The 26,953-nt window shown below is 36.9% G+C and overlaps 1 pseudogene; it reads right to left on the bottom strand.

Moving 5' to 3' along the window:
• Positions 1 to 522: 522 nt before the first annotated feature.
• Positions 523 to 5,649, bottom strand: LOC123939300 (annotated as a pseudogene).
• Positions 5,650 to 26,953: the final 21,304 nt, after the last annotated feature.

Genomic DNA, 26,953 nt, shown 5'->3' with positions numbered 1-26,953 from the left:
AAAAATATAAGGCACATAAAATCCTCCAGAACTTCCATATTATTTTAAAATTCCTATTGTCTAATAAAAGTATTTGCACTATAGAACTAGAGCTATCTGGAAATTCACATGATAAATTTTTTGAATGCAGGATACCTGAAACATTATTATATCTTACCTCATGGGACAATTGAACAGTGTCAAATCAAATGTTTGTATGTGAATAATTATTATAACTACTGTTATAATATAATATAATATATTATGTTACATAATATGTTATATTATAAATATTATATTATATATAATTATATAAATTATATATTATATAATTATTTATATTATATTATATAAATATTATAAATATAATATGTTATAATATAACATAATATAACTTGCAGAAGCCTTAATTAGCTTACCCACATATGTACAGTCAGATCCTCAAATGTTAATTATATAAAATCTAAAGGAAGAATGGTATGTAGGGAGATGGCATTTTTAGTCTTCCTTCCGTAAGTCACTTGCTATTTGCAAAGGCTATTGTCATAAGATGCTAAAGACCATGGACAAATACTGTTCATCTGACACCTGAATCCAGCCATCCTGATTGGTATGGTAATGCCTGAATGTATCTGTCAATGCTGGTAAGGAAATCATGGAATGTTGCTCTTAGGAGGCCACAGAAACTTCACTTTCACTGATCATGCATTCTGCAAGAAGATGCAGCCTTGGATGAAGTCATCAAACGATTTGTCCGTGTCTACATCTGTCAGACTTGCGAAGGAGGATGTCCTGAAACTGGTCAGAGAGCTGGTACACTGAGAGTGCTTGCCTGAGCTTGTTCTTCTCAATAATCCTAGAGTTGTCCCTGTGATAAGAGTGGAAGATATTCTGCTAGTCTGTGATATACTTACAGATGCCAGTGATCTTGCTTTTTTCTTTCAAACACAGACACACCATTGTCAACTGACAGTCAACTGATTAAATGGAGCCCATATCCTATTGGATAGTGCTTGCTGAAGCTTGTTGTCCAATATCACCCCACTCCTGTCTTTATCAACCCTTTGGAAAACATGCCACAAGGAGCTCTGGTCTGGCAGTGCTGCACCTCTGGCAGGGCTGGCCCAAGGCCTAGGCAGTAGGGTAGGTGCCATGGGCTTGGTTGCACAGCTGGGCTGAGGCACTGGGGGAACATGAGAGGCATTTAGGTTTTACTCTGTAAAATTGACAGATCTGATTAACATCATGGTAAAAATAATTTAATGTTTCAGGATCCACAGGACCTCTTCTCTTCTGCAAAGTATCTATTTATCACTGAAATTTGAAAACTGTTTAAGAAAATGATTTTTGCTTAATTCATGTTCATTGTCAAACTGAATGTCAAATACATAGGTATAATTGTGGATGAAATAACTCAAGGAACTTTCTAGAAATAGCCTCTAACTCTTTGTTTTAAGAGTTTAGTTATTGATGGAATTTCTTCCTGAAGGTAGCAGAAGAAAATCCACTAAAAAATTCTTTTATTAAATGAAGTGTCAAAGGAAACATTCTGACACATCAAAGGTAGAGGACAAGCTACAAGTCTCATAGTCCATGAGAATTTAACTTGTGGTTTTTAGTCATTTGTATTTGGGTTATTGGTCATGCCTGATTAAAACACTGATGGTATTTTGGTAGTGTCCATCTGAAACAAAAAGTGTAAAAATACAAGAGCTATTTGTTTGGGACTGAACTCAAAACCAGAGGATTTTAAGAATTTTTTTGTTGAGGGATTGTTTTTGCTTTTAATATTTGGTCTGACATGATCTCTGAAACATTATTCTATGAGCACTTTGGGTGAGGGAATCAAGTGTTAAAGTAAGGCAAGATGCAAGGTATATCTATATAATAACATTTGGGTGAAAAGTAAAGACCTTAATTGATCATATTTTTCCAAACAGATATATCTGACATCATGTAATTTAAATACCAAGATCTACTGCCAGTTTGTCCTCTTTTCCTACAGGTATTTAGCATCAGTAACTGTGATGATAATCTCAAATACCAGGCACTTGTGTTTCATGAATATGTGTTGAATTGAAATAAATTTTGCTTATAAATGCAGAGAAAATCTGGTTTCTTGTCAAAACAACAAAAGCAGTAGTTAACTTGAGAAAAAGCCATGTTAATAATAATTTCTATAAAGGTAATAGTCATTTTATTATATCATCTATAGGCTTATTATGAAAGACCTAAAAATGTGATATCTTTGCAATCAGGGGAAGGAGAGGCCCTGCTTTCTTTATGATGATATTCTCCAATTAGTGTGTGACTAATAGAGAAAGTATGTGACTCTTGGGGCATCCCTGCAGGTACAGTGAATGAGCAAATTCTTAGCAGCATTATGACATCACCAGGGAGCGTGACTTGGGTCAAGAGCTTGGCAGGAGGCTTTGGGAACAGCAGAATCAACAGCAATCAGGATTGGCAAGCCAACATACTGGCCACCATAAAACTGAAAAGAGAGCTTATTGTACCTCATGCACAGCAGCAGGTTTAACAGAAAAGTAGACATGTTTATAGTCCCAGATTTACAGCATGCCTTATAAACACCTTATTACTTAGAATCCAGTCTGCTGTCCTAGAAACTAAGAATGTGACTTTGTTAAGCAGTAGGATTTGTTGACATAAATGTCTTGACTAAGTTTGCCATTGTGGTTAACCCAAACGCATTTACTCCTGGGAAAGTAAACACAAGCAAACAAAATGCCTCTTATACTACAATACAGTAAGTTTCAAATTGACCAAACTTAATGCTATGACATAAATATGCTTAATGTTTATGGAATTTTTTAGAAACATTTTGCCATGTTGGGCTTACCATCCTGTATAAGTCTTACTAAATGGGAATGTGTTTTCAGAATTACATGTGCTTAAAGACTTCATCAGATATATTCGGAAAACCTGCCATGAATACTGGGGCTGACCATGCAGCAAATAAAATGGGTCATGGTCTCCTCAGACATTAATGTGGATAAATCAGTTCTGCACCATGTAATAGCTACACACTGAAATGGTTACCAACAATTAAAAATAGAGAACTAATGGAAAATAATGTTGAATAAATATTATAAAACCACATGAAAATATGTTCAAGGAAGGCAAAGTATCTGGCTGGAACCCACAAAGTTGAAAAAATTCCTAGGGAAAAATGAAAATTCAGACTGATCTGCTGCTGCTTAAAAATTCACCTAAAACCCTTGGTTTGGGGGTAGATTGTTGAAATTACAGACTCAGGACCATTGGAGAATAACATAATCAACTTAGCAGGTTTCCTAGCCTTTCAGCCTTATGGTCAGCAGTCTTCAAGCCTCAAAAATTCTACAGCAGAAAAGTTCTTTAAGTCATATATAAATGAGTAGCCATGATTACATAGTTTGGATCTAAAATAATGACCAACTTATTTTGAAATAGAATTTATGTCAATAAAGATCTACAGAAAATTAAGAAGATGGTGTCTCTGCGATTGCAGAATAAAATGTGAACAATATACAGTTGCTGATTTACCAGATCCTACAAAGTGGGTCCTATAAATGATAAGAACATGGAAATTTTTCTAACAGTACCATGTAGTTGGCTTCATAAGCTACAGCAAAGGGAAATGACCACATGAAGCCATGAAAACATTTTTACAAGTTTAAGATATGAGAAATACTCTTCTGCAGTAGCATATTCAAGAATGATATCAGGGATTTAGTTGACTAAGCTCCATGAGTCTTCTCCAAATCAAATGTAAGCTCTATTAACAGAAGTAAAATAGTTAAAATGAGAGAGTTGATGGTTGCAATTACTGTGCATAGTTCTGGGCACACAAATTAAAACTGACATTAACAAACTAAAGGAAACCCAAGGAAAGCAATTTGAACAGAAATTAGGGCCACATAGTCTCACATTATGAGAAAGTTGAAAAAGGATGTTTAGTTTGTAAAAAAATGTTTCAGAGAAATATGATCATTGACTCAGATACATGGAATATAACACAATCTAGTTTTGTTCCAGTTTCAACAAATATAAATTATAAGGAAACCAACAAAACATAAGGATGAACATTCTATTTCTAAATAAACAAATCTGTCTAAAAATAGGATGGCCTTCCTTGGGAGGATGGACATCACTGGAAATGTTGAAAGGCTGAACAACCTGCTGGTGGTTATTGTAGAAGAGACTAAAGCTCTGGAGGGAAGGGGAGATTGGACTATATATAGTGGTTTTCAAATAATTTAATGGAACCTTAGAATCTACAGTGAAACAAAGAAACTGAGTAATATGTTAGAGCTTTGCCTTTCTTTTGTCCCCCCTTTATTCAAGGCAGTTTTGGTCAAATTTATTTTATGTATGGCACTCTACACAAGATTTAATTTTATAAAAGTTTTGTGCTAATAAAAAAATCTCATAAACCATTACAGAAGATGATTTCTGAGGTTAATTCTGATGTTATTACATGATTCAGATGTGGAAAAATTCCATCTTTGTGGCGTGACCCATTGTTTCTAAGACCAGAGGAGATCTGTTCAATGAAATGCTGGTACTCGGAGGGCTTAGAGGATTATATGTGAAGGAATAGCAATTGGTTACTATCAAGACTGTGGCTTAGGCAGAAGAGAATAATTCATAGCAGGGATGTGGTCAAGGTAAATTTCTAGGATAATAAGAAGAAAAAACCTACAGTCTGGAGATGTGACATATTGGAGTAATTTCTAAAACCACGTGATTATTGTTCACAATATTGTGAAAGAGAAAACATCCCTGGCCTCCAAGGGATGTCTCAGTGCTGATATTCCTTAAATCAGATTTCATTTACAGTGAAGCACTAATTTTTGAGTTACTTGTAGAAAGCTTAAGTCTCTGAGGCCAGGGAAGAAGGCTGATTTAATTTTTTATATATCTTAGCATGTTAAGGCCACTGGAATAATTCCAGAGAAAGTGTGCATCTTTCTTTGACCATCCTCTTCTAAGAAAAGCAGTTGATAATTAGAAATTTTATCCTAGACCTGATCTCATTTTGTCTCCCAATGATGACCTAAGGAATATAGGACATGCATTTTCACCTTTAATTCTGAGATGAGAAAACTGGATTTCAGAAATAATCAGTGACCTGTCCAGATCACACAGCTAATTCATGGGGGACCAAGATGAAATCTCTCTTGATCCCAAGTTTAAAACTCTTGTAATATTTTCAGCAAATGAATTCTTAACTAAGGAGCTCTGATAAAGCTCAGAGATCCCTTAAACTATGTCTTTCTTCTTCTAATTTATTTGTGTCTGACATATAGTAACTGCTATTTGACACAGCCTTAGTTTTGGATGTAAAAGTGAACAAAAATCCTCACTTGGATTCAAATAGTAACATCTCTATTAAAAATCAACAGTTCTCTAGAAATAAACAGGTCTATTAAAAAAACTTAATTCAGTGACTCAGCAAATCATGTTGTGATAGCTTTCAGTAATTACTTTTTATTTTTGTTTTTGTTTTTCCAAGTGTCTATGGTAAGAGAAGCATGCAGAAAAACATCAGGTTTTGCATGCCCTTTTATTTTCATTACCTCTTCTACTACTTGAGAATGTCTGGCCTTTACCAGCCTGCTGAATTTCTGGCAGGTGGACCAGTCTTGGCAAAACATCCTGGATCATATTAGCTGAAAATAAATGTAAAGGGACCATAAGAAGCTAGATTTTCCCCAAATGGTGCCCTGGAAGAGGGTTCATTTTTCTTGACTGTTCAATTTCTAGTTTGAGTCTTCGAAGTCCAGAGTGCCAGGGTCTTGGATGCAAGAGTTATTAGTAAAAAGAAAATTCTAATATGGCCTCTACGGGAAGCAGAGAAAAAGCCACTGGGATTTTCTTATCTCTTTTTATACTTGGACTTCACTGCCTTTTCCAAAAATAGAGTGTATGGTGTCTATTAAGAGACAGATTTACTCTTGCAGCCAACTCAGAGCAATTCCCACAGGATCAGTCTTACTTTCCTGGGTTAGTAGCTGAAGATGGAATTTCTCAAAGGATAGTCCTTGAATAGAGAGATTAAGACCACGTATGCACAGAATATGGCATTAAAGAGTCCATTTTCAACTATACACTATATCTGTGAAAAATCATAGTGCACGAAAATCCAATAGTTAAGAAATCGATTGTTTTTTTGTTTAGCCCAATATTTCTCAAATTCAGTTGGCTATTGTGTTGAATCATGCTTGCCCTTTTCCTGCTCGTCCTGTATTGAGGAGAGGTAGAAGAGCATGGGTATTCTGGCAAGCATGGTTTTTGTTTTTGTTTTTGTGTTTTTTCCCCCGTTTGTGGTTGTTGTTGTTTTCAGGCTTGCATTGGCAACTAGCTTCCTGTTGCATTTGGCTAATGTCAGGCTATGGTGGTAGATTAGAAGATAGGAAGAAGGGAGAAGCCAAGGTATTCCTCCTCCCCTGCCCTACCCACTGCCTCAGCGGATTTTCCAGCAACAATGGTGATTTCTTCATAGTTTCAGCTTTCCCATGATATACTCTAAGCAGTTTCAGCTTCTACTGGGTGGTCCAAGATCCACTTTCCTTTACACTAAAGGTAGTACGGGATGCCTGCTATTGCTAATCTATAGGGTGCTTTGTAAGTGGTGGGCCAGGTACTTTTCAGAAATGTCCCTAGCATTCTGCATGCCAGGACTCACAGAACATGCTCACTTGTCCTGTTAGCACACTAGTTGCATAGATTTCAGAATAGTGGGAATATTGGTTATCAGCAGAATGGTATCTGCCTCTGTCTCATGTTTCTATATCTTTGGCGATCTGCTAATCTAGATAAGCACCTGGCTGGATTGTTGGTAAGCAGCATGTCCTATCCAAGGGACTTTGAGAAACTGAGTCCCTAGAATTGGATCTGTTCATGCTGCCTGGAGAGAAACTTCTGCAATCACCACTGACATCTTCTCAGCATTCGTGGGGTTTCTAACAAGTGCTCATCTGCTCAAAGCCATAGGCAAAAAATGTGTTGTGTACACTGTGTCCTAAGTTCTGCCCCACAAGAATCCCACATTGAGACTGACAGTGTCCCTTTTAGGGCCACTGACTTCTCCAGACAAGTCTGAAATAGTATATCAAGTCATTGATTCCTGAGTAGTACCGACTTCTACAGTTTGGCACTCTTTTGCAAGAAGCAGTATCAGGTATGGTAGGCTAATAATGTCCTCCCAAAGATGCTTACACCTCCCAAAGAAGCCCAGAACCAATTATGCTACCTTACATGGCAAAGGGGATTTTGCAGATGTGATTACATTTAGGGTTTTAAGGTGGGAGATTATGTTGTATAATAGGTGGACCCAATATAACCATAAGAGCCCTTATAAGAGGGAAACTGGAGAGTCACAGTCAGAGAAAAAGATGTAATGATGGAAGCAGAACTGGAATAATATGAAGCCACGAGACAAAGAATGTGGGCAGCCTCTAGAAACTGGAAAAGGCAAAGGAGGAAAGAAAGAATGGAGGGAAAGAAAGATAGACAAACTGGAAAAGGCAAGGAAACAGATTCTTCCCCAGAACCTCCAGAAGGAACACAGCCCTGCTGACCCATTTTAGACTTCTTCTAGGCCTGCATATAATAAATTTGTGTCACTTTTAAGCCACTAAGTGTGTTATAATTTGTTGGGGGCAAGGGTGCTACAATACACCAGGTATGATAAAAGTAAAATAAAACTTGAGTAATTGAAGATTCTAAGGTTTTTTTCAGCACCCTCACACAGTCTAAATTTCTTCAAGAGGATTACTTTGGATCAGTCTCCCATCTATTTGTTCTAGGTGGGCCGGATTTCTCATTCTCAACTCATTCATACCTTCTTCGAATGCTGATCTTTGAAATAACAGTTTCTATAATCATAATACCTGCCAGGCGATTTATAAACTCTTTGTGTGTGTGTGTATATATACATATATATGTTATTATATGTGTATACATATATGTGTATTATATGTATATATATTTTTAAACAGGAACATTTGAAATTTAAACAGGGAAATTTGAAATTGATTTATCCACAAACATTCAAATTCAGCACAGCTAAGAAAATAGCCATCTAATTTTCTAAGATTTTAATAAATGAATTTCCTAAACATGAAGTAATTTATAAGTACATTGTAGAATCAAAGTAGATAATTATTAATTTATTCACCAATTTTATAAAAGCTGTAACTAAAATTTTAAAAATATAAGTTTCTATGACACATTCTGGGATTGTGGGTCTTAAAATATTTAAAGATCTGTAATGATCATTGTAAAATCATTACCTCAGAAAGAGAAAGAAGAGATAGTAAGAGAGAGAATTAATTTCTTAAAAAAATTTTTTTTAAAGATTATTTATTTATTTGACAGAGAGATCACAAGTAGGCATAGAGGCAGGCAGAGAGAGAGGGGGAAGCAGGCTTCCTGCTGATCAGAGAGCCCGATGTGGGACTCGATCCCAGGACCCTGAGATCATGACCAGAGTTGAAGGCAGTGGCTTAACCCACTGAGCCACCCAGGCGCCCCTCTTAATTGTTTTTAATCAAAACAATGAATCTTTGAACACTGAAAAAGTAAAATAAAATTTAAAAAAGAAAAAAAAAGTCATCTTTATTACTAGTTAAGTTAGATTTAAGAACATGGCCTGACCTGTGGCTTAATAAGAGAGAGAATTTAAATTCTATTTAAAAAAATTAGGTTAGATTGAAAAAATATTGGGAAGTTAGTGTCTCTGGGATCTTAATAACATAAAAATTGGAAGAAGCTTGTCAGGTTAATAGGAAGAATTTCCCAGTAGAAATGATTGTGGATCTGGTTTAAGAAACAGATCTCACAATTATATATTATTGTTGCGTTGTTACTGGAAAAGTTTAAGATACTTAAAAATGTGGGTTACCTTAGATAATTTAAATAATTTTCCTTTAACACTATTTATATTATTATTTTCCTAAGAAGATTCCTTCTTATGAGGCATTCTAGAGGGTCACTTTTGTCAAGCCTTTATCTAAATGATATAGATTCAATCAACAGGTCTTAGTCTGAATTCACAAACTTCTCATACCTTGGTACCATTATGTATGGAGAGAAAAAGAAGCCTGTGTCAAGGGCTAGAAGATCAACAACAAAGTTAATGAGTACTACAAAGATCTAATCTTGCTTTATACAGCTAGGTTTACGTAGTTTCCTTTCTTTTTTTTTTTTTTTTTTTTTTTTCGGGTACAAATCAGTGTTTTATTGTGTTTCTCAAAATAAAATCATGATTTTTTTTCCATTTTATTTATTTTTTCAGCGTAACAGTATTCATTCTTTTTGCACAATACCCAGTGCTCCATGGAAAATGTGTCCTCCCCATTACCCACCACCTGTTCCCCCAACCTCCCACCCCTGACCCTTCAAAACCCTCAGGTTGTTTTTCAGAGTCCATAGTCTCTTATGGTTCGCCTCCCCTCCCCAATGTCCATAGCCCGCTCCCCCTCTCCCAATCCCACCTCCCCCCAGCAACCCCCAGTTTGTTTTGTGAGATTAAGAGTCATTTATGGTTTGTCTCCCTCCCAATCCCATCTTGTTTCATTTATTCTTCTCCTATCCCCCTACCCCCCCATGTTGCTTCTCCATGTCCTCATATCAGGGAGATCATGTGATAGTTGTCTTTCTCCAATTGACTTTTTTTTTTTTTAAGATTTTATTTATTTATTTGACAGAGAGAGATCACAAGTAGATAGAGAGGCAGGCAGAGAGACAGAGAGAGAGGGAAGCAGGCTCCCTGCGGAGCAGAGAGCCCGATGCGGGACTCGATCCCAGGACCCCGAGATCATGGCCTGAGCCAAAGGCAGCGGCTTAATCCACTGAGTCACCCAGGCGCCCTAGTTTCCTTTCTTGACATTATTGTGACTTTACTGAGCATCATAGAAACGCTATTTTAGTTTGTGGAAATTTTCACTGGCTTAAAATTGCTTGTATTTTAAGGAAATTGTTCCCTTCAGTTTTGATCCAGGAAATAGCAGTGTATACCTGATAGCTATGACGTACTTATGACATCTAAGCTGGTCAGAGTCCATGCTTGTGGCAATGGCAAATGGCAAACACTTATATAACAGTTACTATGGGCCAGGCCCTGTTCCAAACAAATTAGGCTTCCCACAAGCAGCCAGCATAACCCCAACCACTTAAAAGATCCCTAAAATCAGTTACTGCACTACTGGCTGCCAGCTTCTTACAAAACTGTATTTTTATACTTGCAATGCAGTATAGTGAAATATTATGAGCTATAGAGTCAGTTTGGTTCCACTGTTTATTATTTAAATTCATAAAAACCTCTATGAGGCTCGGTTTCCTCATCTTAAAAATGGAAGGAACACCTTCCTTCCTCCCTTTCCCACACAAAGGGGCCAAGACAGGTCTGAATGGGACCACCAATGGTGTTAGAACTGGGGTTCAGGTCCTCCAGAGAGAAATCTAGCAGGAAGTATCAGGCTTTAGTTGGCCAGAAGCACACTCAAAGGAATGTTAGTCAGTGTTCTTATGGAAAATATTTACCGATGCAAGATTTATCACCTGATGATACTCCCGGGCTCATCAGAACCCTGGGTAGTTAAAACTACCAATTCAGCACTTGCTTACTGCGCAATCATTACACTGGGGTAAGAAAAGTATTGGAATTCTGAGGTTTGATAACACATACACACAGAGAAAGAAAGAGAGACAGAGAGAGATTGAATTTCCTCATTAACTCAACAGATTTTAGGTGAGGAGGAGACAGCTCGGCAGACTTGCTAGCACTCACCTTCCATTCTCTAAAGACAATTAACACGACAACAGGGAATTTATAAGCTGGGAAAATATTCTGAAGACCTTTGCAAAGGGATAGGATAGTTTGGGTTTAGAGTTTACATTCACTGAACAACAACAAAATGACTGATTTTCTTTTAGTTATTATTTTGGAACTACTGAAAAGAAATTCAAATATAAAATTGACTCTCTACCATGGAAAACCATGTCCTTACAATAATTTTTATAGCGTACTAATTCTGTTCATGGTCATTTTGATAACGTGGCAATAACAATAATCCTAATACCTGTTATTCCTATCTGCTATGGTCTGGAGATACTTGTTCCAATATCATAACATTGTTGTGAGTGAAATTAGACATTCTTTATTGTCATTCATCTTAAAAAAACTTAACAATCTTAACAATTGATGTCTTACAAACACAAATATATAAATAAAATGAAAATTAAAAAAATTTCAAACTCATAGTGGTGAATACATTCTGATAAAAAAGAATGAAGGGGCTAGAGATCCTGAAAAAAAATTCCCAAGATAAAAATACATTATATGTTTATTAAAAAAAAAAATTGGAGGGGGAGGCGAACCATAAGAGACTATGGACTCTGAAAAACAACCTGAGGGTTTTGAAGGGTCAGGGGTGGGAGGTTGGGGGAACAGGTGGTGGGTAATAGGGAGGGCACATTTTGCATGGAGCACTGGGTGTTGTGCAAAAACAATGAATACTGTTATGCTGAAAAAATAAATAAATTAAAGAGAAAAAAAACCACGTAGAATGCTGAATGAAATATTTTACATGTCTTTTTATATTTATAGCTTTTTGAAACTCACAGAGAAAGTAGAGTGGGAAACTGACAACAAAATCTTTAGGGGCTCTAGCCATTTGGCAATCTCTGTGCCCATAGGCTTGGGTATCAAATGTGAGGAGGAGATCTAGCAAGTAAGAACCGAGACTTTAGATTTTTTTTTTTAAATATTTTATTTATTTGACAGATGGAGATCACAAGCAGGCAGAGAGTCAGGCAGAGAGAGAGGAGGAAGCAGGCTCCCTGCGGAGCAGAGAGCCCGATGTGGGGCTCGATCCCAGGACTCTGGGAACATGACCTGAGCCGAAGGCAGAGGCTTTAACCCACTGAGCCACCCAGGTGCCCCCCGAGACTTTAGATTAATGCTGGGGCTCCTGAAGCCCTAGAGGCCAGTAAAATTTGCTTTATTATTCTTCATACATTTTTGTATGTCTAGAATATTTCGTTATTTTCTTTAAGTTCTAAAAGGCCTTAAAAACATGGGAAACTACATTTTTCCCTTTGAGGGATTATATGCACTAATTCTCATTTACTTAGCTATCTAATGAATGAATTTTTATTTTAACAATTTAAAATTTATTTTAACAATTTTTAATTTAACAATTTGACACATAGTGGTGTAACCAACATTAAATAATCAGTTCTAAAGGACGGCGAGTATGATATGGACAAGCCCAACTATTGGCTATCTGAAAGTAATTTCTTCCTAGGTTTTGACAGTTTCACAGTCTGCTCATTCAACCAGCATAAACAGGGTACAAGCTATTCTCACTAACTGAATATGTATAATGCATGGGTTGAAGTCTATCTAACATCCCCCATTTTTTTACTGTTTTTCTGGTGATCTTCAGGAAGGCTTCTTTGGCTATTTCCCATCAGTGAAATAAACCCCATACCAGTGCAGATGGCCCACTCTGAGAACTCAGAGACTTGTGCACTACTAGATTCTGACAATATATACTCTCCCTCAATCTGGCTTTGGTAGTAGAGCCACCTAGCAAAATTGAATTTTTTTATTTTTTTATTTTTTTTGGTCTTTTTAGAGAGAAAAGTGGGGAGGGGCAGAGGGAGAGAGAGAGAGAGAATCCCAAGCAGGATCCATGCCTTATGCATGAGCCTGACTTGGGGCTTGATCTCACAAACTCAAGATCATAACCTGAGCTGAAATCAAGAGTTGGGAGGCTTCACTAACTGAGCCACCCAGGTGTCCCCAAAATAGATGTATCTTTACAGATCCAGTGTTTCCTTGGAGAATTATCTAAAATAACTAAGAGTGAACACCAAAATGTTAGCAGTCCTGAAGAGACTGGGTGTACATTTGTTTTCTTAATAAAGAACAGCAGGAAATAAAGAACAGGAAAAAGTCTAAACACTTTCAGTTTATATTGTTTAATCCTTGAAACATTCCAGAAGAAAGATATAATCACTTCTATTTTATGATGAGGAAATTGAGGCTCAGAGATGTTAAGTATTTTACCAACATAGTAAGATGTTGACAGAATTAATTATGGAGCCAGGATTTGGGCCAGGGCAGTTCATTTCCTCAAACAGGGTTCTAGGCCTTTTATCGTCTCAACCACTACGGAAGATAGATTTGCCAGGCAGATATGTGGATACATTGGTTTTCTTCATCTTGGCTAACCTCAGGGTAAGTGCTAGGGAAATACCTAGCTTATATGAAAAGAATCTTTTTGTCCTGGTTTTGATCTAGTTCCCTGGCAGGCTTGTTAAGATTTGTCTTAACACATACATTTCCCATGCCAAAGCACACGTGGTATGTTTGGACATATGGTCTCATTTTTATGATCTTTTAACCTTTACATATTTTAAATACTTCATGGTGGGGTTAATTATTTGTGGTGACCGAGATTGGCAGATGGGTCTGATGGGGCCATGTTTGGAATCCCTAAGGAATGAAAGGATTGATACCCTGTGGAACATACTTTCAAAGATAAATATATAAATGTAAAGAAGAAATTTTTGACACACATAAACGAACAGAGTCTCATGATATCTCATGATAAATCGAAAATTTATTCTGAGATTATCACTGTATTTTGAGATTAACCTTATTGTGCTTCCAAACATTTTTAAAATGAATAAATACTGGGTAATGTGAATTGCTTAGAAAATGATCATTTAACTATTTTTTGTCCTTGTATGTTCTGAACACACAATTGGATTAGAGGGTTGAAACACTGAAAACAGTAAGACTGGCTAAAGGACTCCCAACTTTATTGAGCCTTAATATACCTTAGGTAATTTGATAGTGAGATCTCTAATGTCATAAAATTACAAATAACTTTAATGCAGTTTTAACTGCAAAATGTGATAGTAAAACCGAGTTCTCAACCTTCTAGAAACATTTTGACAAGAAATTTAGAATGAAATAAACAGAGATAACAAAGCACCTAATGGAGCCAAAATCAGGAGATATATGCTCACCAAAGACCTGATACAAATTAAACTCTATATGGTATATGTATATTATATGCTTGTCACAGCCGAGCTTCAATAAGCCACATCAGTGGACATGAGTCTGTTTTTGGAAATAGTAAAGAGGCCAGGTTTGTAGATACAGTTTTCTGAGGTTTGGATCTAGTGAACAAGGTTGTGGTCCTAAATCCTGGAAAGCTTCTGGAAAGCTTCTTTACTTGCTCTATAAACAGGGGGTAAATTTTCCCCCAGAGAACATTTGGCAATGTCTGGAAAACTTTTTGTTTGTCACCACTGGGAAAGTGGGTGCCACAGGTGTCTAGTGGGTAGAGGCCAGAGATGTTAAACATTCAACAATGCACCAGAGAGTTCCCCACAACAAGGAATTATCAATCTCAAATGTAGTAGTTCTGAGGTTGAGAAGCCCTGCCATAAACCAAGATCACCTAAGCTGGTTTTTAAATATCCCAGGCTGCTTTGTGATTGGATATTAGAAAAGTCTCACACTGTGCAACTAATTTAAAAAGTCAATCTGAATACAGTGTTTAAGGCAGAATATAGTCTCCAGCTTGATTAATCACTGTCCTGAAATATGTTTCAAATCTTGCTAAATTTATTAACTATTAGTGAGGTCCTCTTTGAATAAATCTAATACATATTTTATTCCATATTTAAAAATGGACATACTTAATAGTTTAATCTACCTTTTGGTGCCTAGAAATTACAGCTGTATTAATTTACTTTCTGAAATTTGTAACAAAACTTGCTTGATAAACAGCAATTCTGAGTTTTGCAGAACAAGGTTTACATGAACAACAGGTAGAATTTAGGTAAAGCTATTTCATGAAATATCACCATCTAAAATTTCACTATGTCAAGGAAAATGCAACCACATCCTACATCATCTGTGGCTTTTGACTGCATGATCAGAAATTGGTAATTGGCTAATTGGCCCAAGATGGATGTATATTCCTTAACACTGATGCTTAGACTATGATTGTTCCATGGCAGTCAATATTCACAGAAATGATTTCCAGGTTAAACTCTGCAGTAGGTTAAAAAGGAGATGCTCTTTCTCATCCCCACTCCTCATCCCTACTCCTACTCCTGTTTTTCACCTTGTTTCTCAATTATCTGATATTTATCTTAAAGAGCCAGATACATTTCTCCTTTTTCAGTTTTTTAACCTGTTTGGGTTGTTATAACAAAAAACCACTTACTCGTAAACAATAGAAATTTATTTTCAATAGTTCTGGGGGCTGGAAAGTCCAAGATCAAGGTACTGGAATGGTTGGGTGAAGGTCACCTTCCTGGTTCATAGTTGGCATCTTTGTGCTATGTCCTAACATGGTGGAGGGGCAAGAGATCTTTCTAGAACTTCTTTTCTAATGCACTAATCTTATTCATGAGGGCTCCACACTCATGATCTAAGCATCTCTCAAATCCCAACCTCCTAATATCATCATCTTTAGGAGTTAGGATTCCAACATATGAATTTGGGAGGCACACAGGCATTCAGACCATAGCATTCAGTGAATAGGGAAAAAAAAAATACATCTTTCAGGTTATTTTATTTTTTGATTTTATTACCTGAAACAATGGGTGGTCTAAATAAACAACTGGTCCTATTAATCAAATACATCAGATAGAATTCTCTACATTAAGTACACCATCACCAAATTTTTTTTGGCTGATGTTCTATAATCTTATTTATCCACTTTTAATCAATAAATAATTTACCTTGTCAGGTATACTAGGAAATAATATTACTGAATCAAGTTGTGTGGGGGATCTATCGAATGTTCTTTTCTTTGATGTTGCTGTTGTTATTGTTGCTTAGGGATTACTCATGCTTTAATAATTTTTTCAAGCCTAAAATCGTTACGGTCATGCTGAATGGAACGAAGAGTGGGTAGAGAGGTAAGAGTTTGCTGAGCAGTGATGGGCGAACCAAGACCTGAATGACAGCAGGAATCCAGCCATGGGAAGATATGTGGGAAAGGTGTGTTAAATAAGAGAGGGGACGAAAGAACACAGGCCCTGGAGCAGGACGAAGTTGGTGAGTTTAAGGGGCGGAAGAATCTCGGTGGCTGGAGCACAGAGAGGAACAAAGAGAATGGTTGGAGACCATGGCAATGGGCGGGGTCCTGATTGTCCAAGGCTACATAGCACAGATTTTATTCTAAATGCCATGGTGAAGCAGAAACAAAACCCTTTCTGAGGAGCCTCCTCCCTTCACTTCTGTGAAGACCATGTCCTTGATAGTTCTTCTGCTTGTGGGAAAAGATACAACCCAAGTATTATTGTTTAAACTAACTGAACTGGCAATAAGTGAAGTTATTGGAAGAAGAAAGACAGACAAAACAAAATTCTTAGAATTAGCTCAGGAACATACCAGCAAGTTAGACACACAATTGGGAAAGGACTCATTATTCCCCAAGTTTTGACTCTAAATTATCTCAGGACCTGTAGAATTCAGTTATGTTGCATGAGATCTTTCACAGAGGTTGTTAAACATTTGGTCTGCAGAATAAAATCTTAACTCTTAACTCTTTGTGTTTGGGCTGGAAGCTCTATCCCAGGTATTCCACAGGCTGTTAGCTTTGTGGTATGCTGTTCAGGTTTAAATCTCAGCTTTCCATTTAACTAGCTAAAACTGGTTAATATGTTATTCCACATTTTTACGCCACAGATTCCTCATCTATAAAGTGGAGATAATAGTACTTAACTCACAGTGTTGTTGGGGGATTAAATGAATAAATACATGTCATTCAGGACATGTTCCTAGAACAGTGCCAGTTGGAGTAATATCAGTTAACTGTTTTTATCCTTATTATTGATGAGGACCACCATCTCTCTCTCTCTCTCTCTCTTTTTCTCTATCTCTCTCTCAGAATATCTTAGACTTTTGTGTCCATTTTCACATAAGTATTTATTTTAAGGATGGAAAATCACACTTGACTCTTCTCCTTAGCTCTCTAAGACTGATGGATCTTCTTGAATTTGAGGATAGTTGAGGACAGAGTTGGACCCTCAGTTTTGTTCTTAGAATAGCAAATATTTAAGAAGATCTAGGAAGCATTTTTTTTTCTCTCCAATAAGACTTACTGGTTGGATGATAAGAAACTTGTGTTGTAGAGAAATGACTGGTATTTCCGGGGTCCTGCATCCCCTCTAACACTTCATAGATCATGGCAATAATGAAAGGTAGAATATATATAATCAAGAAGACAAGATGCTAATCGAAACTCTGTTCCCAACAAGCTGTGTGACCCTGAACAACTGACAACAATCATACAACTAGAGGCACTGAGTTAAATAATATGTGAAGCACCTTCTAACATTAATGTTCTACAGTTTAGGGTATATTTTCTACTTTCCATGCTTCACACTGGGCCCTAAACTATGGAGGGGGAAAAAGCATATTGGGGGGAAAAAAAGAAAGAGAAATAAAAGGGGAAATAAACACAGAGGAGGAATAGGTTATTAGGAAAGGAGTACAGTAAGAAATAGAGGTAAATGTAGATAGGTTCAGACAACCAATTGATACTTTTAAATTAAATATCCACAGTACGCTAGCCTGGGGATATGATGATGGACAAGCCCTCATAGAATGTACAGATGATTGCAGAATATGTAAACAGCCACAAAGAGAACACCAGAAGCTAACATCATCTGGAGAGTAAAGGGACTATTCTCTGAAAAAGAGTGCTGGAGGCTGGGGGGTAGAGCATTCTAGGTAGAGAAAATAGCATTTACAAAAGCTGTGAGGTAGGAGAGACCCTGTAGTTCCAAGTAGTGAGGGATTTCATGTATGGTTGTGACCAGGGAGAAAATGAAGCGAGAAGAGTTGACCATATCTTCTAAAAACCAACTAGTGGGTGCAGATGAAAATCATTCCATTTCATCCCCTCCCATGTCTGCTGTAGTGTGGGATGGCCACATGTGGTTTTATCTTCCCCAACTGACTATCCATCACTCTAAAATAAGCAGTAAGGAAAATCCTAGCCTGGTCATCCCCAGAGAATCCCTTCCAGGTCATCTGAGGGCAGAAGAGAACACTGTGTTTTGACAGGGGGAAATTCCTTAGTAGAGAAAAGAAATAGAGAGAGAATGTTAAATATGTCTTCATATGTTTCCTCTTTGCCCTCATTCCTGCATCTTATGCAAAGTGTTCTCTCTTTTCCTTAGATTCTATCTTCCACCCTCTAGAAAATCTTTTCCCCCTTTTTTCTTTTTCTTTTCTTTCCCCCCTTTTGGCTCAAATCATAGTACTGAAAATGTAAAACCTGCAGTTTTGGTTATGTTACCAAAGGAAACAGTTTTACTTAAAATCTTATTTTTGCCAAAATATTTTCAAAGTAGCTGGAGAGTTGTCAAACCACAGTGGCTCTCAGCTGTGTTTCCTTCTAGCATTTCCCCAGGTTCTCCCAGCACAGCACTCAAGTAATGGGATATTATTTGAGGAGGAGGGGGAAAATGCTGCACGAGACAGTTTGTAGATTTAAGAACTATACTCTGGTGCTGAAGGCCAGAGATGCAGAGGTGCTCAGCAGCCAAACTCCAGGGCTGCGTGACTGTGTGTCATTCCTGGATGCAGCTTTCAGCAAGGAGACCTAGAGGAAGCATGCTGGTAACCATCAATATTTAGACTATCATTCCAAAGTCTTTAGATTGTTTTCTTTTTTAGTCACATGGCTTTACCAAAAGAATCTATTCTGATAAACAAAATATTACTAAACACATCTTGAAATGACATGCATTTTTTCCTTGCAGGTACTGACAGCTTTCCCCTACCCCTATCCATCTCTTCTAATTCTAGCTAGCATTTCTGAGTTTTACATACCAATAGAACTATTTAACAAGAAGCAATCAACCTTTGTTCTCCTCTAACTACTTTATTCCATGACCCTGAAGGAGGTACACACTCATTTAAGGACTTTAGAAACAGAGGCAATAGTTACCATGACTACTTAACTCATCTAGAAACTGAAGTTTAGAATAAAGTAACATGACTTTCCTAAGGACAAGTCAAAGCTGTTTTTTTTTTCTTTATAATATGCTTCTAATCCATTTGATTGCAAGATGGAATAAAATAGAGCAAATAAAATTATGATAAAAATAATTTTAATGACTATGTAGACATTATAATTATCAATAATCACTAATTGGCAATAGGTTAGACCTCAGGGTTTAAGAGCTATTACTCCATTCTATTTTTACTAGAGCTACGATTATATCTTTAGGGTCCTATCAGAAAACAGATGGCATACTCTGAAACAGTAATAGAAGGGAGTTAAATGGAGTGGACAGGATCAAGGGAACCAATGAGAGATGGTAAAGCACTGAGGACTGGTAATAGTGAGAAGCAGTTGTCAGACCATCATTCCTAGGCCCAGAAGGCCAGGAAAGGAGCAGAGACCAGAGCCTGGTGAAACCTTTTAGGATAGCAGAGGGGATGCCTGACATGGACATGAGCTGGGCGACCTCCCAAAACCTATGACCTTGCTTTTTTCCTCTCTGCTCTCCTGCAAGTGACTCCCATTGGCCAAAACCAACAAGAAGTATGGGTGATGCTGTCTGGAGTGCTTGAATCTCTTCTCTTTATATGCTATTTATATGCTGATGATTGCCAGGTTTTTATTTGGATTTTTAAAATTTTAAGCTTAATGAACTGAATTTCAAGTTTCTACTAGATATCTCCTGAGTACCTGAGCTCCCGCTCCCTCCCATTTCTGTTCCTCCATCTCAGCTGTTATTTGTTTCCTACCAATTGCAGTTAAAAAAATCTTGGAGATATCCCTAACTCCCTTTTTTTCATGACCAGCATTCTGATCTTCAGCAAATCTTAAGACCCTTCTTCAGCATCTATCTGGAATCCTACCACTTCTCACTGTTTTATTACTACCACCACAGTCTGAGTCCTAACCATCATTTGCCTGGAATATGACACTGGGTTCACTGTTTCCATCCTTACTCTCTTTAGTTTCTACACAGAAATGAAAGTGAACGCTAGAAAAACATGAATTAGACCATACTGCGTTTCTATTCAGAATGTCTAATAGCTTCCTATTTCACTCAAACTAGAGAAAGTCAAATTCCTAAAACGGCTTACAAGATCTGCCCATCCACTCTCTTAATTCTCTGGCATCATTTCCTTCCACCTCTTCCTCTTTTATTCATTCTGCTAACACCAAACTCTGTACCATGCCTAAAACAAACTGGGTGCACTTTCACTTCTAAACAGTGTTTGTACTTGGTGTTTCCTTTTCCTGATACACTCTTCTTCCAAATATCTGCATAGCTCAGTCCAAATCTTCAAATTTTTTTCAAATGTCACCTTATTAATAAGGCCTTCCCTGTCTACTTTATATTAAAATGCAATATCCCCACCCCAGAATTCTCAACACACTTCTCTATTTCACTTTTTTGCATAGCGCTTATGACCATCTGACACATTTTACATTTAGCCGAGTCTTCTGCTTATACCACCATCCCCACTATAATAAAAGATCTATCATGCTCATAGGACTATGAAGAGACATAAGCAATTGTCAAAGGTAGAAAGAAATCTACTTTTTAAAATCTTCTTCATAGTACTTGACTTGATAGTACTTGGCACAGGGATATCTAAATATCCCTAGTTTAAAACTCAGAGAGTTTTAAATATATTCAGAGTAGCCTAGTGACAAGTAGTTTAAATTTGAAATCAAGGCAACACTTGAGCCCTGTCTGTAGAAATGAGTTACAGGCATTCTAGAGATCTCCCTGGAAGCTGGGAGAGCCAAAGAGAGGCCTCTTTCATAAAAATATTAGCAGTAGATTATCTGAAATCACTCAGAGCCAGAGCTTATCCCAAGAACAAACTATGCACTACAATTTACTGAAATCTGAGCCTATGTCACAGATTAGGGTTCAAGAACTGTGAGTAAAGGAGAGAGGCTTCATAGCAGAAGCTATAGGTGATTCATCTAGTTCTATCTAGTCTTGACAAATGTTCAGTCCCAGGCTATATTTCTCAGCTTCATTTTAAATATTTTAATGTATAAGATCTTAAAAAAATAGTAGAGTATATAAGGCCTCACATAACCTGGAGACCAAAACCAATAAAACAATGAAGTTGTTGAAAGATACTTCTGACTTCACCACTGTGTTAAAGAGATATCAATAAGCTGATATTTGTTGAATAAATACAAAAAGTTTTGTTCAATTTCAGCAGAATGGTAAACCTGGAAAGAAATTAATTACCATTGGGGGTTTTCTTTAGGAAAAGAATAGAATTAGGCATTAGCCAAATAATATGATTTCACGGGCTCAAGAGGCCTCAACATGAACAGAAATCCATTCTATAAGCTTGCTGATTCCTAAAGTCCTATATTCCACAATCTCTCTTTTACTTACGGATTTAATCCCATTTAAATGTAACTATTCCCTGGGTGAGGTCCCTCACCAGTTATTTATTCCTCAGAGTAAAAAAAGAATTTGAGACAGGTTTTGTCAAAGGAATAGTCATACAATATAAGGATCTTGAGAAGCCTGTGATCCAGGAAACAAAGGATTATGAGACTCAGACAACAAACTTCACCTATCTCATAGTTTTACCTGGATACAGCATCACTACATCTATTTTAAAGATTCCTCATCTCCAAGATGAAATGTCTTTTTGGGTAAGTTGTCATTTCAAAGACCCAAGTAAGCTTTTGTATATCTGGACATGGGAATAGGAGAGTGGTGACTATCAGATGCATGAATTACACAGTCCTCCTTTTATTTCATATATGATCCTCATTTGTGTCTTTGTAATTAATTCAGCACAATCAATGAGACCACTAGAAATTTAGTCATGGAAAAAAATGATAATAATGACTAAAATCCATTTAGTACCCTCAGTACGGGAGCAGATTTCAATTACTCAGCCTTTTTTCCCAATTATTCAATTACCACACTGGAAAACAATTCAAATAAAGGTGTGTGTTCATTATGCTCATCTTCATCTAAGAAACTCTGGTTGCTTGATCAATATGAGATGTTGAATTATATTAAAGGACTTAACAGAAAGACAACATAGTAAATATAAGATTACAGAAGCTTCCACCCAAACCATTAATGAATATAAGTAACATGAACAAAAAAAAAAAACAGAAATAGTACTCTAACAAGAAAAACAGCACTCCAACAAGAATAGTACTCTAACATGAATTCTTCATTTTATAGAGATTCTTTGAATAATGAGGATTTTGAAAAGAATGCAAAATTTCCCTACCTACTACCTCCCCCTCCAAATATGACACAGAGAAAGAGAGAGAACAAGCCAACCTGTATCATGGGGAAGAAAGTGAATGGACAAATTCCTGAAAAGTCTTTTGAAGGCTCAGAGGAAAGGACGGAAAGTTAGGTGAATGAGAAGCTGAAATAACAAAAAAAAGTCAGAGTTATGTTTTTTCTGGCTTGGAGCAACATGAGAGAAATACTTTAGGAAGAATTATCCAGAACTAATTGTCTATAATAAATACAAGTTTGGCAAAGTAGAAGATGAGAATAAAAGGAAAATACCACTCCTCAAACCACTGGATACTTTTTCATTGTAGGTAAAAAGCATCACACTGATTGTTGGAAGAATTTCTGAATTTTGAGTTTTTCCCTAACATAACCACAACTGTGGGCAGAGAGCAAAAGATGGCTGGAGAATGGTGAGTTAAATAGTGGTGTTTTCAGACAGCCAGACTAAATGAAGCTAAACTGAAGGATTCACTCTAAAAATGGGGTAATAGTCCAATACCATCATGGATCTGGAGGTGCCCCCTGAAAGAAACAAGCGTAAAATCTGGCAAAAGATGTTTAATAAACTTCCAAAGAAAGAGATTAAAGAGAAAGTATGTGAATGGAAGCAGGGCATACCTCCTGCTCTCTTCTCCCACCTCCATTCTACCACTCTCCTCCTCTAAGTAAATGAAGAGGCAAATATAGAATTGAGTCAAAGGTGAGGGAAAATTGCAAAAAAGACCAGATAAAGTAGAAAATTGTCAAGGAGAAACTATCCATATATTTGGGAAAAGAGATGGAAAAAATGAAAAAGAGCCATCACACCAAAACAAAACAGGAGAACAAAACAAATTTAAAAATAAATAAATAAATAAAATGTAAGCACATACTCAATCCAGAAAAATAATTCATTCTTGATGGACACCAGTAATCAAAAAAATCTTTATGAATCAAATAAAATTAAAGAAAAGACGAAAAATTTGAAAGAAGAAACCTATAATGAAATAATGACAACAACATAAGGTAAAAATGAGACTAGAGAATAAACCGAAGGCAAAATTATGTTAAGAACAATTAATTATTTATGAACAGCAATTAATGGGAACAGCAAAAGACCAAAGCTGATAAAGAGTTCTAGAAAATGTTACAGAATGCAGTTTAAATAGACAAGATGATAAAAGGAAGCAAAGAGGAGTGATGGTGATAGACAATAGAGAATGATCATATATATTCTGTGTCCTTGAAATATACAGAAATGAGGGAATAGGGAAAAAAATCAAAGATAAAATGAAAGAACTGAATTTGCCATTTGTAAGTGCAGTATACTGTTCTAGGATAATTTCACAGAAAATGATCACTACTGAGGCATATTCTACTGAAAAGATTGGACTTACAGTATTAAACAGAAAGAATCCAACTTCGAGTTTTAGCTCCACAAGTAGAGAGCTTAAAGTCCTTACTTTAGAGTAAGGTTGTACTTTACTTTCAGTGACTCTCCTTGGGCCTATTAGAGAAGGAAGTCACAGAGCAAACTATGAACCATGCCCTCTATGGTTACAGGCAAATACAGAGGACCACAGCTGAGGTCAGTTTACCTGGAACAGAGACTGTTAATGTCACAACTAGTAGTGGTGAAGAAACAGAAGGCTAGCTAAGGACAAAGTACAAGCTGGGTGGGGATATGCATGATATTCCTCTAGGAAACTTCCAATTATCTTAAGGTTAATGCCTTGTTAGAGCGAAAAACAACCCTAACTTGACAATGGCAAGGACTCCAGTATCTTGTGAGTTTTGAACATATGAAAATCCTTTTGAAACTTCCTTTTTCCTCACCTCCCCCAACTCCCAAGTATATAATCAGCTACCCCTCACAACCTGTGGGCAGCAGCTCTTGCTGCCCATGGGTCCTGTCCCCATGCTTTAATAAAACCACCATTTCACACTAAAGATGTCTCAAGAGTTCTTTCTTGGTTGTGAACTCTGGACCTCACCCCACCAAACCTCAACTATATTTAAAACCACTTCAGTAGGAACACTTAAGTGGTAAGTATGATGAACTGCTGTTTCCAGTTAAGTGTTCCTACTGATGTGGTTTTAAAAAAGATGTGGTCCTCATACACAATGGAATATTACTCAGTCATCAGAAGGGATGAATACCCAACTTTTGCATCAGCATGAATGGGACTGGAGGAGATTATGCTAAGTGAAGTAAGTCAAACAGAGAAAGCCAATTATCACATGGTTTCATTTACTTGTGGAACATAAGGAATAGCATGGAGGACACTAGGAGAAGGGAGAAACGATGGGAGAGAAATTGGAGTGGGAGATGAACCATGAGAGACTGTGGACTCCGAGAAACAAATGGAAGGTTTTAGAAGGGAGGGGGTGGGAGGATCAGTGAGCCTAGTGATCGGTATGAAGGAAGGCATGGATTGCAAGGAGCACTGGATGTTATGTGCAGACCATGAATAATGGAACACTACATCAAAAACTAATGATGTACTCTATGGTGACTAACATAACACAATTTAAAAAAAAAAATTCCTTGGGGGTCACAGTCTAAGGGAGAACCTGCCTTTCATGGCTTTTACCTCCAGGAACCCCACCAACTCTCAGGTGAAAAACAATAAAAATCCCTTAGTGTTTCTGACAATGGGAGCTGAAAAGTAACCATTTTGAAACATACTCAGAGCATTCTCCATAACAAAGGCCTATTCTTCAAAAAAAAATTATTATCATTTGGGGGAAGGGCAATTACTCAACTTCAGCCCCCTCTGCACTTCTAGACTCACCTAAGAGGGGAAGAAAATCAAGCAACACTTGTGAAGGTCACAACCCAGGGATATAAATCTACAAAAAGCCAGATTTAGTCACAATATTATGGAACTTTACCCCCAGATTATTGCCACATTGACAGGGCTCCAGTATGATAATAGTAGATTATAGATGAAAGAGCTACAAGTAGCAAACTCTATCTATAAAAGGGATTCTTAGGGAAACGCAAAGATAACAGGAGAAACAAAAGGAAGGACACTAGAGGAAATCCAAGGCTTTAGCATCTATACCTAGAACAAAAATTAGACACAACCAAATTCCCAACCAGATTAGTATAAAACCTCACAGTAATGACATATTTACCTCAGTTTATATCACGATATACATCATGTCTAGCTTTCAACAACAAAAATCATAAGTTATGCTAACAGACAAGAAAAAACAAAACATCAGTCTCAAGAGACAAAGCAAGCAAGGGGTAAATTCTCCAAGAAGACAGACAACTTATAATTACCATAAATTTAATCAGATAATGGCTCCAATTGCAGCAAAGAAAACTGTCATTAGTGAACCCAGAATCACCCAAATTCAGATATCATATGGCAACTGGTTCTAATTTTCACTCTTATATGGGGGTAGTTCTCATCTTATGGTGGGGATGTGGGACATAGAGTGGAGGGGCAGGCAGGTATATGGCAGGAAACCCTGTGTGTCTAAAGACACAGAGAAGCACAATGTGAGGTCCTATGTTCTCATAATTCTTGTGGGCTGATATTCCCAGATCTGGCTAACAAAAGAGGTACTAAATAACTAAGAAATTTGGAATCACTGCTGGCTATGCTGTGAATTCCAGCCAGCCAAGAGATTCAGAATTTTCTTCGTTGATATTTAAGTGAGAAACTGCCATCAGGGCTTGGGATGAATTTGGATTTCATTAAGTGGACATTAGAACTCCCAGCTGGCTACCTATACAGACCTGCCTCATTAACTTTGCAATAGTGTCTCACAAATTGTATACAGTTGAAATTCTTGAACCCATTTGAGGTGCTGTGGCAAAGTTTAGCTAATAACTGTAATTGGGAAAAAGTTTTTATTTGTAAAATTGATCTAAAAGTCAATAGTTCTTCTATATTTAAACATTACAAAAAATATAATGGAAATATGCCTTTCACAATTGCAACTATAGAGGGAAAATATCCAGTAATAAATTTCTTCTGTAAGAAGAAAATTAAAATGCTTCATAGGGTGCCTACATGGCTCAGTTGGTTAAGCATCCCATTCTTCATTTTGGTTCAGGTCATGAGACCGAGCCCCATGTTGGGCTCCGCACTTATATGGAGTCTCCTTGACATTCTCTTCCTCTCCCTCTGCCCCTCCCCCACTCTCATGCAGGCTTTTGCTTTCTCTAAAATAAGTAAATCTTTAAAAAAGAAAATTAAAATCCTTTGTTTTCTTCTTCAATTAGTAAAAATATGAGTCTTGTTTAAGAAAGGTCTAGATATTGAGAAAATGTCAAGTCACATAAATTAATCTATAAATTTAATAGCTGCTGAGTAAAATACTACTAAATGACTTGGGATTTTATTGTATTTTGTACATGGGGTGGGGAGATTTGACAAAATGATTCAAAACCCAGATATCAGTTGGAGTTTCATCAACCGTGAGATATTTTTAGGACTGCCTCAACCCATTAATTGCATAATCTAAAATCATAAACCCTTCCTAAGATTTCTGTAAATCTCTGGGATCTATATCCCATGAAGTTTTTGTTTTGGGTCCCTATATCTTTGAGCAGTTTTTTTTTTTTTCCCTACAGCACACTGATCTCACTTTAATACTCGGCTCCTCTTTAGTTTTCACAACTGAAATCTGTCTCTTGAAGAATTAGTATATT

The sequence above is a fragment of the Meles meles genome, chromosome 3, assembly GCF_922984935.1.
Source record: "Meles meles chromosome 3, mMelMel3.1 paternal haplotype, whole genome shotgun sequence".
Lineage (NCBI taxonomy): Eukaryota > Metazoa > Chordata > Mammalia > Carnivora > Mustelidae > Meles > Meles meles.
This window is presented reverse-complemented; position numbering and strand designations above follow the sequence as displayed.